Source organism: Triturus cristatus, chromosome 3_2, assembly GCF_964204655.1.
Source record: "Triturus cristatus chromosome 3_2, aTriCri1.1, whole genome shotgun sequence".
Taxonomy (NCBI): domain Eukaryota; kingdom Metazoa; phylum Chordata; class Amphibia; order Caudata; family Salamandridae; genus Triturus; species Triturus cristatus.
Window position 1 is genome coordinate 685,459,143 of NC_140584.1, and position 15,879 is coordinate 685,475,021.

The following is a 15,879-nucleotide window of genomic DNA, read 5'->3' on the forward strand; positions in this document are numbered from 1 at the left end:
CTCCTATCATTCGCAAGCAATTTCCCAAACAGAAATATGTCACTTTTTGTAACATAGTTATAGCGCAAGACACTCTTTCATATTTACAAAGAGAGGAAAAGGCACTCTCTGTACCTTTTCTTCTCCATGTAAATATAACCTCATCATACACACCACTTTGTGTTGAAAGGGTGTTCTATAAGTGTTGTTGTGCGTGATTGCACTGAATACTCATAGAACAAGACACATCTCCAGATTTATCATAAATCATAAATCTCGACATATGTGTGAATGCTGCACCATTCTCCAATTGGTGTAGCAAAACACAACAAGGAGAATTGTTTTCATTTCTCCTCATTTTTTAACCTTCAATGCATGCTAAAATGTTCAGCATACATTGAAGGAGAAAAATGTGTTTACTGATTGTTTTTGTGCAGGAAGGTGTGTCTTCCTGCACAAAAACAAACACCACATGACACAGATATCCTTGCACCATGGTGCAAGGGTGCCTGCGTCACTTTATGGCTGCAGTTTAAGCAGCCATGCAGAGAGAAGCATAGATGTGCAACATATTTATGTACATATGTTGCATCCCTGTGCTTCGGAAGTACTACAGCACACTGCAGTTAAAGAGGTTACTGTGTGATGCTGCAGCACTTCCTCATAGTTCTGCACTTATACATTCACCATATGCTACTAATGCATTTGTTCACTCAATTACATACTACACATACATTCATCTAAACTTTCACACACTAACAAACAAATATAGCTCTTTTTTTAAACCAGGAAAGTTAGTTCTTAGAAGAACTTTTTTTTTCTTCTTTTTTCTTTTATATTTTTTTTCTTCGTTTTTTGAACAATTTTTAATTTTTTTGGTTTTTCTTGAAAAAAAAGGAAAAAACAGAACTGGTGGAACAAAACAATGAACTTCAGGGGAAAAAAACAAAAAAAAATAGCAATGATGATTCTCTTGCTTTCGACAGATAAGGTCAATCGACTGCTCTCCATAGCAAAGTACAGCGTTGCATTTTATGCAGAGCACTTTTAAGGTAGCAAACTGTGGACGGATGTCCAAGTTTTGCACAGATGGATCCACCCTTGAAGTACTCGGCTGCGATGCATTAGATGGAGCTGGAAGAACTCGCATTCTTCGGCATTCCTCTCGAGCAAGGATGGAGGGTCCTCAGATGCTTCATCATATTGGCTGTACCGCAGGAATATTTTTTGTTGGGCTCTTCACGGGAGAACACTCGCTGGCAGATCTTACATGTCACTAAGGTGGCATTGGTTTTGGTTTGCCCCTCAGGAAAAGTAAAAAAATTCCAAACCACAGATATATATCTTGGGTGGCGTGGTGGTTCTTCCAAAAATTCATTCTCAGATGAATGAGCAGATGCTGGTGATGCCTGCTGCCCTGCAGCCATTGTTTTTGAAAAAAGTTTGAACTAAGTGTAAACTTAGCCAAAAAAGTTCTTCTCTGCAGAGAGATGCTCCTCCAAAGAAGGTAAAAGAAGAATGATTGAAATGGGTGGGGTCTTTCAATAGTTTGAATAGGAAGTGTAATGAACTATTCAAATCTCTTTTTTTCAGGTCACATGGGATCCGCGCACCGTGTGCATAGGCAGCACGCACTGAGCGCGAATTCGCAAAATTGCATTTTAAAGGAATAGAGGATTAAAAGTAAAAATATATTAATTTTATTAGTAGTTTAGATTATGTCTTCAATTGATATTGACATGAAATACATATATATATGTTTTTTGACATTTAAAATATTTTGCGGGATTCGGGCACCCACCGCGTCAAACACGCACATGACGTATCACGGAAGCGCACAAGCGTCGCGTAACGTGCTTCGTACGTGTCGCGTATGGGCTTGGAGTCGCGTACCGGTCGCATAGCAATCGTGCACGAAAATACGTACCCAATGCATACCGTACACGGATCCTACACTACAATTGTAAAATGGCGACTATGTTCCGCGCAGGGATCGAGAAAGGTGCGCATAGGGTGCGCGAATCCAAAAAAATTGTTACAAAAAAATAACAAAGTATTAAAAATATAGTTTAAGAAATATTAAAAAAATATAAAAAATAGTTTTAAAAAATTTACAATTTTTTTATTTAAAAAAATCATTAAAAACAAATCATATTTTTTAATTTTTAAAAGAATTAATTGAAAAAAGTTTTTAAAATGGTGAAAAAACAATATAAACAAAATATTAAAAGAATTGACACACTGAAATATAAAGATTTAGAAATCCTATGAAAATCATTAAACATCATAGCTTAAGAGATAAGTTATAGATAGGAATTAGCATTTGAAAAACCTATGAAATTCACTTAAAAAGCCATAGGTTTCAGGTATGTTATAGTTAGGAATTAGCATTTATAAAACCTTTGAAATTCACTTAAAAAACCATAGGTTTCATGCACGTTATAGTTAGGAATTAGCATTTAAAAAACCTTAGAAATTCACTGAAAAAACCATAGGTTTCATGCACGTTATAGTTAGAAATTAGCATTTAAAAAACCTTAGAAATTCACTGAAAAAAACGTAGGTTTCAGGGGCGTTATAGTTAGCTGGACATTTCCCTCGTACAAAACCCTAGACAATTCCCCCGTTATAGTTAGTTCAGCTAACTATAACTCGCGACTCCGCAATGCACTGCTGATGACGTCACATATTACATCACTCATGTCATGGTCAGTGACATCACTGATGACATCACTGATGACATCTCAAATGACATCACTGATGACATCACTGATGACATCATCCATGTGATAATTTGATGTATCTTCTCACACCCTAATATAACCTTTGAGACACCCACTCAAAATTTCAGACAGCCATTCTCAAAACCATAGATACTCCAATACCAATAACTACATACCCACTCATTGACTCTTAGGTGTACACACACATCCACTCACTCACCTGTACAGTCACTCATACTTACAGTCACTCAATACAGGACTATCATATGCATTTATACACATATATAGACACTGACACACTTCCACTCATCCATAGAGGTACTCACACACCTACTCAGTCATGCAAATAATTAATCACACTCCCATTTACTCACCTATACAGTTATACACACACAAGTTCACTTACTCATAAAAATACTACCATATTCTTACGCCCTTATACAATCACTGATACAAGCACACACTCATCCATACAGCCACTCTCACAATCACACACTCTCACATATAGCCAGTTATATACTCTTACACACATATATACTGCCTTTGCACATATGTAGTTACTCATACATGTACCACTGAGATATACATTCAATCACTAACACACCCATACATACTCTCACCCAACCATACAGTCCATCACAGATGCACTCTTAAAACGATGCACCTAGTGAATCACCCCCTCACACATCTATGCACAGTCATACACAACCCACCCACACAAACACTCAGGCACCCATACAGATACTCAGACAACCAATCAGTAACTCATATCGACACTCATGCAGCTATTCGCAAACCCATGCAGCCGCTTACACACCAGCAGACAGACAAATACAGACATTCACACAGTTTAGTCACTAACTCATGCATTCAGTAAGTTATGTGTAATCACTCACTTATAGAGTCAGTCACACACCTAGTAAATCATCCAGTCAGACACGTATACACCCACTCATTCTTCAACACGCCTTTCCCTATATATATTAAAACGTATTTAAACTTTAGAGAAACTCACAGTCACTGGATGATGTCATTAGTGATGTCATCAGTGATGTCATTTGAGATGTCATCAGTGATGTCATCAGTGATGTCACTGACCAGGTCATGAGTGATGTAATATGTGACGTCATCAGCAGTAAATTGCGGGGGCGCGAGTTATAGTTAGCTGAACTAACTATAACGTGGGAATTTCTAGGGTTTTGTATGAGGGAAATGTCCAGCTAACTATAACGCCCCTGAAACATATGGTTTTTTAAGTGAATTTCTAAGGTTTTTTAAATGCTAATCAGTGAATATATATATATATATATATATATATATATCTTTATATATATATATATATTTCTCTCAAATCTCAAAAACACCAATAAAGCGCACTCTCAGGCAGACGAGGTAGATGCAGAAAAAATATTTATTCCGTCATAAATCATTTGTAACGCGTTTCGACCCACCAGCAGTCTTGATCACACGGCTCTTATAGTCTTTTTTTATCCGGGGTGTGTGCGAAATTGGAAAAACAAGTAATGGCCAATCTTCTGGGAAATTAATGCTCATTTGATCGATGGTGCCTCCCACAGTTTAATTGTTTCATTTTCTTGTGATAGATCATGGTGCAATATGTCCTCACTCAATAGATTTAAGCAATCAACTTGTTAGCGTTATTCCAGTTTTCTCTACAGTTGGCAGAAAAGCAAGTCTCTGAACAGAGCTCTTTGGTGACATATCTCTGGCATGTCAAATGACATTCAATTTTTCAGTCTGTGTATAATTTCAACAGCCTTCAAAGCTGTTGTTAAAGACAAGTTTGCAGACGTGCATTTTTGCACTTTCCATGTGCAAATAATTGACCCTTCAAGCGCTGCCAATCGGAAGCCTGCTTTCTGTAGCCCGACGGGGTTTGGTGTTACCTGCGATGGCATTTGCTGACTCCCCTGTGATGATGTGAAACAGGAAGTAAACGAACACCTAGAGGCAGCAGGTCCCGTGGCAGGTGAGATGGGATTCCTCGATTGCCTGGGAGTGATGAGTCATAGCCTAGGGCCCGAGTTCTTCCTCTCGGTGACCCCATATAGGACGAAGCCGGCCGGAACCCTCTAGCAACATCGCTTCATACAGCACAACTAAAAAGAAGGTGCGCTTAACTTCTCGCACATAGTTTGATAGTTAGTCATATGAGCAGTCACGTCTACTGGAATGGCAATAATAAAGCCCCGCTTCTGTTTACATCCAAAGCCCTTCGCCTGCAGTGGAAAGCTTGCCTTTTATTGAATTTTTATACCGCTCCTTGACAAGGGTAGCCACCAAGCCAGTATTTTGATAATTTTGTGAGTTTACTATAACACCGACCACTTTCTAATAGTGAGTATGTAACGTTTGCAGCTTTGATTTGAGCTGCACTGTTTTAAAACTTGCGGACACAGAATGGGGTTTTGCAGTACGGTTAGGTGAAAGCATCACGCTTTTTATTTTTTTCAATGCTATTTACTTGCACTTATAAGTGCGTGATTTTGTTTGAGTTATTTCTGAACGTAGTAGTTTCTGTAGAATAACTCAATTGGAGTTTCCTCTAAACACGTACTTTACGCTTGGCTCAGAGTTCAACTTAAAGGCTGCTGCTCTTCTACGGAAATAATGCCCTTCAGTTTAAATCATCATGGCATACCACGTCTTTGCAAGAAGTGAATGTTAACAAATCAACATGACTGCACACTATCTGCTGTTGGTTACATTATGTTAAATTTGCAGTGTTGCCCATTTCTATCTTTTGTATTTTTGTGAGGACACACAATTTCACATTTTAAATATTAACTCAACAAATGTCTCTGAACATGAGTATGTGTTGGATATAGTTTTGATTTACTGCAATCTGCAAACCATGGGTGGAACAGCAATATGTATGAGTAATGAAATAAAAATCCTCATATCTACCACCATATGTACTATGTAGAACAAATGTATGAACAAATACTCACCTTTCATATAAAGAGAAGAGCAAATATTGCTCTGGCGTTCCTACCAATGTGTAAGGTTTAGTCCTCAATGAATAGTAGTCATTTATTTCTTGACATAATTTAAAGCTTCTCATAGCACAGTGTGACCCATGACAGTATATTGTCCCATATTATAAAAAGTAAATACATTATCATTTCTTTAAGAGGTTTTTCGGAACTCCAGGGTGTAAAAACTAATTCCACCATGACTCTCTTGGTTGCATTGTATTTCTTAGTTCACCACCTCTTTTAGGGGCTGATTATGATGGCAGTAAACCAGCCACCGACAGGCTCTCCGTGGCGGGTTCACCACCAACGTAAGACCATTTCCCGCCTGCCATATTATAATGGCGGGCAGGTCCTTGGCGGTTGGAAACTCCGACCGCCACGCATCTGATGGGCTCTTTGAGCCCACCGGTTGTGCGGAGGCCCGCGTATTCCCATATATGGCGACGGTGCCTACCAGGCACCGCCGTTGGGATTACGATACACCATCCCTGCCAGCCTTTCCATGGTGGTACACCTGCCACGGAAAGGCTGGCGGAGATGGACTTTGGGGGCCCGTAGCGGGCCCTCCTTTAATCCAGGCATTTCAGTTTTGGTCTACATTTCCCTGCACCATGTGGCAGGCACTGCATGGTGCCTGCCATGTAGTGCAGGGAAATCTAAAAAGTGCATTTTTAACATTGCGGCTGGTGCTGCAGCCAGCAGCACCCGCTGCAATGTAAAGTACGGCACTTACGACCTCCGTGGTGGCGCCCGCATCGTAATACAACCTGTAGGTCCGCCGCCTCGTAGGCGGGTGGTCCAACTCCCTGAGACGATGGCAGACGGACTGCAGTCCGTCCGCCTTCATAATCACCCCTTAGATCTTTATACGACTTTACTTATTTGGTATTTTATTTGATTAGTGTCATGGCTGTATTCAGCTTTAGATCAGGGGTCCCCCACCCTTTTGCCAGGAATTAGCAACATTTGTGTGTCGGTCGCAATGATGAGGGTCATCCAAAATGCAACTGAAAAAAATGCCATTGATTTATATGTTAAATCATTGAGGTATGATTTAGTATTGTAAAGATCATAATATTTATACATGGGTTCCTCACAAGGGCGTGTTTGAATCATGTTGAATGGTGAATTTTAAAGAAAGATGTACCATAAAATGTGCTCCAGTTTGGTTCTCTGTACAAGGGACTTGCCAGCTCTCTCCATAAATGTTATCCATAGAAGACCAGGGTTCTGTATTACAGCTGTTGTAAGTCATTTGGAATTTTCCACATTGCATGGCATTTAGTCTGTACTGTGGAGCTAAATATCCAACTTCACAATCCCATTACTAACTCAGGAACAAGTATGAATTTAAAATGTTCCTAATTCTCCGGGTACCACATTTTGCAGTTTATTTAATGCCATTATAGCACACTTTGCTATTTTCAAAAATGCCATAGCCATCACTTTGATATTTCAACAGATCTCTGCTAGTTCATGGCCAATTTCACAAAGGATACATGGGCTGTGCTGGTGTCAGACTGTCATTCCACTACCTGGTCTGCCTTGAAAAAAGAAGCCATTAGTACTGGCAGAACAGTGGCAGTGTTGCAGATATTACAACAGGAAGGCTGGAGCAGAAGGGATATTCTACCTCTGTCTTTCTCCCACTACTAAGGAGATGCAGGTGCATTACCTCAGTTTTTGGGCTACTGGAAAACGTGTGCTTCTGCCTGGCAATGCCCTTGGGCTTCAGGAGAGTAGAACCATAGGGAAAACCCAATGAGGAAAACATCTTATAATCCTCCACTTCAAAAGAAACAAAGGGTTTCACATTGTAGCCCTGGCAAAAAAAATAACCAATGTCGTTAAGTCACCGGCGAGCAACATTTTAGGGTTTTGCAAGCTATATTTTGGGGGATAACTAGATGTATCAGCTTTTAAAAACATATGAGCCAGATGTTTCTTCTGTGTAAACCGAAATGATCGTTCTAGATCACAAATTTGTCTTATAGAATCATCATTTTGCAATATCTTTATAATTGCATATTCTGATTTTTTTGGGCTGTCGAGAATAAGGTATGCTAATTTTGAACTGAATTTGCTTTAACTTTTCAAATTTGGCTTGTAAAGCTTGAGTTCTCTGTACTGAGTTATTCTTAATTTTATCTCATAATATGCATTTGTCTTCAGTAGTATCTTATACAAAATTACTGACCCATTTCTTCTTGCCTCCTATTATAAATAAGTTAAGCAGAGTACAGTTACAGACAACGGCGGACACAATGACCGCACTCCCCTGCTGTGTTCCCTTTGTATACAGTTCAACAGTCAGTCAGGTTGGGTGTGCACTAACCACTCCAGCACCTGCCGTTGTTTGGTGCTAACCTCAAAGCAGAGAAATGCTGAACCCAAGATATAGAGTGGTGCACCACCCGTTGTGTAGAAAAAGTTAAGTTGTCTTAAACAGTCCTTTATTGCAAGAATCCAAATACAGGAAATTGTCAGCCAACGCGTTTCGTTCATAACAATGAACTTCTTCAGGGCATAAAGTTACGTAGCATCTTTAATAAGAGTAAGCGTGTACAGTGTGGCTGCGTGGGCCTCCTTGATAAGGGCTAGCAAGCGGCAAATCTGGTGAACGAATAACTGCAGCCGTCAGCTCCGTCAGATGATATGACTCATATCATCTGTTTGTGCACTGGTTTTTCTGAAACTGTGCTGCTTTTAGCACATAGATTAACTCAGAAAACCTACAAGTTAGCATATTAACTGTAGACTATAAAGTCGAGAAACATGAGGTGACAGTCACTGCTCTGTGTGTCCTAGTATTTTCTGCAGACAGCACAGTTTAGGAAAAACAGCTGCCTAGACTCTAAGCCTGTGCACTAAAGTAGGACACATTCACGATTCAGCCCCAGGATCACCAAGTTCAACTTTTGGTACTATTTTCTTCATGTCAAAATGAAACCTGGAACTTATGGTGCAGAGCAGCATCATTTGTATAAACACCCGTTACTTCACTTAATGGAAACAGAATGATTTGTGCTTGTTCTCCCCCACCCCCCCCTCACACCCTGCACCTCCAAAATGGAAAATGAACTAGAACGCTACACAGAATACAAAGGTAAAGTGCCATGTGAAACTCTCACACAAGCCCAGCAGAAACACAGTCCAACATTTCTTTCAAATAAACAAGGTCCCACATGATTGGTAAAAATCAATGCTAAGATTTCCTTGATTGGCTTTCAAATACACTTCAAATAAACAATGTAAAATAAACTTCATTCACTGTGTGAACTGAACAGGCAAACGACACAAGGCATCCTGCAAGTTAGAAAGTTTCTTACCTCAGCTGCTTCTTCATACTGTAGCACAATCTGCTGTCACCAAAGTCCTTCTGAGTAACAGCATGCATACTAATTATTTAGCAGGCTTCTCCCCTATGACCAGGGAGAAAAGGAAGAGGTCCAGATTAGACCGTAATAATATATTTATTAGCCTACTTCTTTTTTGGTATCTTGAGGAATAGATCAGAGCACCGAGCATCCCACAATAAATATCACAAACTCTAAGTAGAAAATCGTCCTTCAAATGATTTTGCCATTTGCCTAAACAGTTGAGTTTCGGGAAAGTGTGTTAATGCCTACCATTAACAATGTATCTACTACAATCCCATTTTACTGTGGTGCAAACATATTTCCATACATACACATGGTTGACATGGAGTGGGACTGGATTGCTGAAAAGAAAGGTTTGAGTACTGAGAAATCAGACGGGTAGTGAGATGAAATAAAGACAAGTTACCTAAAAGAGGGAAGAGAGGAAAGGAAGGTAATAAAGGCACATTTGTTTATAAGCACTGCAAAACGCCATCCCCATGATTTTGTACGTAGCAACTGAAAACAGGAAATCCTAGATATAGATCAATAGTTGTATTTGTCATAGATACCTCTTGAGAGCATTTTGGTTTAAACAAGGAGATTTCTTGTTGCATACTTGGTAGTAGCTGCTGTAGAGACAAATACAGAGGCGGTTCCTCTGCTATGGCAGAGGAGCGTCGCCCCATTGCTTTTAAGCAGTGCACTGCGAAGTAAAGAATACATAAAATGATAATAACTTTGAGTTAGTATCATTTTATGTTTCCTGCTGCTTTTTTGGTGGGTGGATGGGTGGGGATGCTCTGCTCTCGGAGCAGGGCAGGGGAGGAGTGGTTTGCCCACTCCTAAGTGCGCAGTGACTGTTTGGTCGGCCCTCTCAGGCCTTCCAAACCAGTCATGCGCACTTTCACCATTCTCCATGCAGGCTGCATTACAGCCTGCGTGGAGAATAAACCCAGGCCCCTATTCCTAGGTTGAGCGTCGAACCAGGATGCTCAAAACCAATCACAACGCTGCAGCGTTGTGAGTGGTCAGGGGAGCCTTTTCTGTGCTTCCTGTGTCTCAGTCTGACAAGGTGAGCAGGAGCAGAGACGCAGGACCGGCGTGGCAAGGTAAGTGTGTAATTTTTTTTTTATCGTTTACATTAATTCAACATATGTACATATAATTAACAATGTTAGATACTAAACAATTGTTAGAGTTAGGGATAGGAGTAGATTTAAGGTAAGGGTATCATATTGTCTAATAATACTTTTGAATTAATTTAACTTAAAGGTGCCGATTCCGATCCGGGTCGGAAAGCACTCCGACCGAGCAGGATCCGAAGTGTTTTCCGACCGAGCCGGAGTCCTGCAGTCCGACCGAGCGAGTACGATGCGACCGTATGCTGTCGGACTCGGTTCGGTCGGACTCCCATAGAAGTCAATGGGAGCCGGTCGTACGACGCGTACATGGGCTTCCATTGACTGAATGGGTACGTCGCGGACAAGTGCGCCCCCTAGAGTGAGTACGCACCGGTACCATCCGCACCGTACATGCCTGTGTCCGAGTCATAGGGCTGCGGGTGTCAGGGGGTCCGACGCGGCCACCCATAGGCAACCACCCGGAGGATTTGTGAGCCGGACACTCCAGCTCTCACAGGCTGTCCGACGCTTGCATCGTACTGGCTCGGTCGTGAATCGCATCCATTGCGCGCCACGGTTAGCTTACGACAGAGGCGTACGGAGCGGTTCGGACCCGGAAACGACTCGGTCGGTGAATTTCATGTAGATCGCATCGTACTTGCTTGCTCGTACAGCTGTACGAGTCGGGCGGAAAATACGCGTACGGCTCATAGTTTTTCCAGCCGGATCGTGTTTGGGGCCCTTCCGACCCGGATCGGAGCCGGCCCCAAAGAACTAAAGAATTATTTTAGGGTTGGTGACAGGCTTATGATAAGAACACATTATGCATTTTATTTTAAATTAATTGAAATATTATAATTAACACCAAAATTATACTAAAGAGCAAAATGTAATTATTGATAAGGCATATGGCTAGAGATTGCTTCATGGGCCATGGAAATGTATTCTTGAATTCAATATTTGCGTCTACATGATATTAGGAAGAAGCAGCACCTTCTGGAGGTTTCAAAATATGGAAATGTTCCTAGTGGTTTATTATGAGAATATTTAGAACCTAATTCCGAGGTTGGCGTTCCTGGGACCACCAAACCCCTGGTTGCGGTCTGACCGGTGTGACCTTGGCAGTCAGACTGCCCGATTCTGACCCTTGCGGTCTGACTGCCAGAAGCCCGCAGGTAGCCTGCTGTCCTTCGCCGAGATCCTGGATCCCGCGGCCACCACAGTGTTGAGATGGGCAGGAAATTTTGGTGATCCCTGCATCCTCAAGCAGATTACAACCTGTCTTTCCACCACCCATTTCATGGCGGGGACCCCTCCATGAAAAGTGTGGCAGAAAGGCAGGTAAGCGTGCCCACACAGGGACCCCAGGTAAATCTGCCCATGGGGGTGCGTGCGGGGGGCACATGTTGTGCCCCCCTAGAAGTGCATCATCGTAAGTGCACTGTGTAGCATGCATGACATGATGCATGCCACACAGTGCACACGACGTGGCAGCTGTCCCATGGCGGTGTTTTCATAATACATCGCTGGAGAGCTGCAGGCTATGTGGCGTGGCATCAGCAATCCGGCGGTCAGACTGCTAATGTCATAATCAGCTCCTAAGAGTTGGAGATAGACTCTGAATGGTTTAAGCATTCACAATGTAACTGTTGATTTGCCACAATGTCACCCTCTTACTCTACGTGTGTGTCAACATTATGGCTTAAAAGATTCACATTTCTGTTTACTGCAACAAGATTGCTACAGAAGGTGGGTATTTGAAGACTAAATCCAAAGTGGGCACGGAGAAATGGCAGTATTCATTGATGACCCTAATAGCTAGACAGGCTTCTGCTGTTGGAACTACATGTTTTACTCAAACGTTATTCTCAAATGGCTTAAGGAGATGGTGTGAACCTATAGATTTGTGTTCTCATTTTAGCTTCTGGTGCACCTTCCGAAACATCTATGAGAAAACCGTGAGAGAAAACCGTTTTCTCTCAAACCTGGTTCATCAAATCCCAGCGGTAGGTCAGTATTTTTCACTTGTTAGAATCACCTGAGAACTCACAAGAATTCCTAAAATTAGTATGACTATACCAATAAGTGGTTCAAATTGTGACAAAAATCTATTATTATATGATCCTTTTTGTTACCCTCAAAATCAGGCATTCACTGCACTGTATTTCATGAGGAACACAACCTCGAGTCATGCTGTGGCTGCCACAACATGTTGTCCTTATTGTGGCCTGCAATCAAAGGAAGGCGGCCCGACATGCACCTGTGTGTCAGGGACAGGTATGCTCAACCGGTCCCTTAACTGCTGTTTAATTCACTTTCCTGACATTTGGACCATGCACCTGAGTCCTGTAATGACTACCAGAACATATTATTCATGTTGCAGCCAGCCAGTGGGGGACTAGTCCCATTTAAAGTGTGTAATCAGAATATATCTGGACACCAGCAGTCCAGGTATATATTTTTTTGTAATCCATTCATAGCCACCCATAGCAGCTCTTTAAACACAGATTTATCAACTGAACGGATTTTCACTATACAAACTTTCTGAGTTCTAACTTTTTGCCATATTTGTTGTAATTCAGTGTAGCCGTTTTTTCTGTATCTGCAACAGAAGTTTCCTATGTGAATTAATATGGCAAATCAATGTTTGAGACCACCCCCCCCCCCCTTGGTCCCTGCTTGACAGATCACCCCCCGAAACTTTCCAGGAAGGAGCTGAATTGGATGACCTTTTTTTCAGACAATTCTATATAGATTTGTAAAACGGCACCAAAGTTATTGGCAAAACAAAAGCCACACTTCCTATGGAAACACTTACCTAACTATAACTTCTAAGTGGCAACTGCCACTGTGTAATATATATATTACATTTTACATAATTAATTTCTAATGCAAAGATACGTGTTAATAGATCATTTTTTTGTTTTGTCTACAGTTTTTAATTTTCAATTTTTTATATATATATATCTCTAAGAAAAATATATATTATATGAGAAAAAAATATATATATATATCTCAGAAAATGTAAAACATGGAGGCAACAAATGTTCTATTAACACATACTGTGGTATCACAAAAATAAGTAGTTGTGTTGAGATAAATTGTAAAGAGATTAATACTTAGATGTCGTTAACTGATTCGTTTTTAACTCTATGAGGTGAGAATGATGATTATGAGATAAAATATACGTTTTAAAATTGGGATATTGGTGAGAAATTTCCAGTACAGACTTTCAAGCTGTCTATAAGAGAATAATAACAATTCTGAGCACAGAAGGAAAGCTCACTTATGACCTATATGGAATTAAAACCACCGTTTAATAATTATATTGTACACTATGTAATCAAAGGTCAACTGTGCAATTAATTTCCTCACAAATATCTGGAAGCAAATTTTAATGTAGTAATGTCCTTAGAAATAAGGTTTAAGCAGAAAGGCGGGGTAGTCTTAGAATAGGTACTTTAATGATTAATAAAGTCTCTGAGCTTTGAATCCCAAGTTTTATAAATGACCAAGGTTTTCAATAACGGTCCCCCTTTTTCCTCCACGTGTCTGTTCCCCCTCTCTTTTCCCTGCCTGTCTTTGCTTCCTCGTTTCTTTTCCCTCTTCTCTGTTTTTCGCTGAAATGTCCGTCTAGGGATGATATATAATTCTGTGTTCCATGGACCAATGATTAGCAACATGCTACACAGGATGTCTTAGTGGCGGAGCCACTCCTTCTTCAACACTTGACTGTAGAAGAGTCGGCGCCATTGTCTATCCAGGAGGCACAATTGTATGTTGATTCGGGGATAATCTCTATCCCTCCTCCCTTGGGGAGTGACCGGGCCCTCCATTGCCTCTTACTGGTTTGGCTATGCCCTCTCTCTTTGAATCTAGAGCATACTTCTATGAATGAGGACTAAAAACAATTTCAAAAAGCTTTCAATAATGGTAGGCGGAGCGTAGCTCCACGGAGTTTGCAAAAACACTCTGTGGAGCTACTCATAGCTCCGCTCCCTCCCTGCTCCCCCTCCTCTCAAATGCTTTAAAAATAATAAAAAGAAGGCACTTACCTGTGGAGAGCGGCCAGGCAGGAGAGGCGGCAGAAACACAGGTAAGTGCCTTCTTTTTATTATTTTTAAAGTATTTGGACGGGGGGAGGGAGCGGCTAACTCCGCTCCACCATGGAGGCGGAGTTTTGCCTATTTCCACGTTCACCATGAGTGCGGAGTAGGCAAATCTCCACTGGCGGAGCGGAGTTACCCGCCCAGGGTTAGTTATCAACTGTCTAATTAACTATTTATTAAGGTGTTCATCTTATGGATCCGATATTTTAAATAACATGGAAATAAGATTACTATCTTGGCTAGTCATTTACTATCACTTATAAAGATTCTGGCTCATTCTGATCAATATAACTTCTTTTTGGGTCGCTTGATGCTAATTGTTCAATTAGGTTGCTTAAGATCAAGAAGATATATCTACTTTACAGTAATCTAACTACTAGGATTTCACTGATCCATCTACTTTACAATAATTTAGCAAGGTTTCACCTATAATCACCTTTCTTTGTGGTTTACATTCCATCAGGAAAGTCTACAAGGCTGTTCATTATCACTACTGATTTTTGTGTTGGCTTTTGAGTCTTTGGCGGTGCATGCCAAGCATTCAAGGAGCAGTAAAGGAATTCTTCTTAATAAAAATGTACATCATACCCCAATATATATGGATGATTGTCTTTATTTATTTAAAAACCATAACCGTCAAATACCAGGTGCTGATAAACACTCATAGACGCTTTAAAAGTATAGTCAGGACTTACGGCCTAATTACGACCACAGCGGTCCTATGGACCACTGTAGCCACCTTGGTGTTGCGGGCAGCGCCGGTCCGACCGCCCTATTACAAATTTGGTGGTGGGTCCACCACACGATCACTACAATCGTCGAGGATCCGTGGTCCCTTGGCGGTGTTGCAGCAGTGTGAGGTGGCAATATTCTGGCCGTCCCGCTGAGGCACCACCAAGCATATTACAAGATTCCTCACCACCCTCCTTTTCATGGCAGTGAGCCTGCCATGAAATGGGTGGCGGTCAGGAATCTAAGGGGGCCCTACAGGACCCCCTGTTGCCTCTGGGCCAGGGGATGTGAGCAGAAGGACACATGTTGTGCCCTCCTGTATGCATGCACCCACAGTAGTTCCTGCATGGCATGGACTGCACGACATGGTGCAGCCCATGCAGTTTAGGAATGTGCTTTGGCGGCCCCACAGCAGTGCCTTTCTAAGGCTCGCATATGAGCCTTAGAATGGCACTGCAATTGGGCTGCCAAAGCACCATCTGCTAGACCAGGAATGTACTCCTAATCTGGCAGACGGGGTGTGGATGAGTTTGGCGGTTTTCCAATGGGGTGCAGTCGTGGTGGCCCACTGGGAGACCACTAAACTCGTAATCTGGCCCTTAGTCTGTTGTAAGTTACATGAAAGCAAAACATAAGTTTCATGTTGAGGAACTTGATGTTAGTATAAGTGGCAATTTGGGAGTGACCAGACAAACTAACATGACAGATGTGGTTATCAGGAGCTTCATCCACTGAAAACTACATTCTGATGGGTGGGTCCATCCAGCTTCCAAGTTTACCCTAACAGACTTGGTGAACTCTGGAGCTCAATAATCTCCTTCTGGTTGGCAGCATAATCGCACCTGAGATTGTGA

The 15,879-nt window shown here is 41.5% G+C and overlaps 1 protein-coding gene across 2 annotated transcripts in view; it reads left to right on the forward strand.

Moving 5' to 3' along the window:
• The first annotated feature begins 4,649 nt into the window (after positions 1 to 4,649).
• MAP3K13 (mitogen-activated protein kinase kinase kinase 13) overlaps positions 4,650 to 15,879 on the forward strand; it is a 408,282-nt gene continuing 397,052 nt past the window's right edge. Inside the window, exon 1 of one of the 2 annotated variants that reach the window (XM_085648731.1) lies at positions 4,650 to 4,692. The gene's annotated coding sequence lies outside the window, so the exon portion shown is untranslated. Of the gene's footprint in view, positions 4,834 to 15,879 lie in introns of both variants that reach the window. The other variant, XM_085648730.1, reaches the window with a different exon arrangement.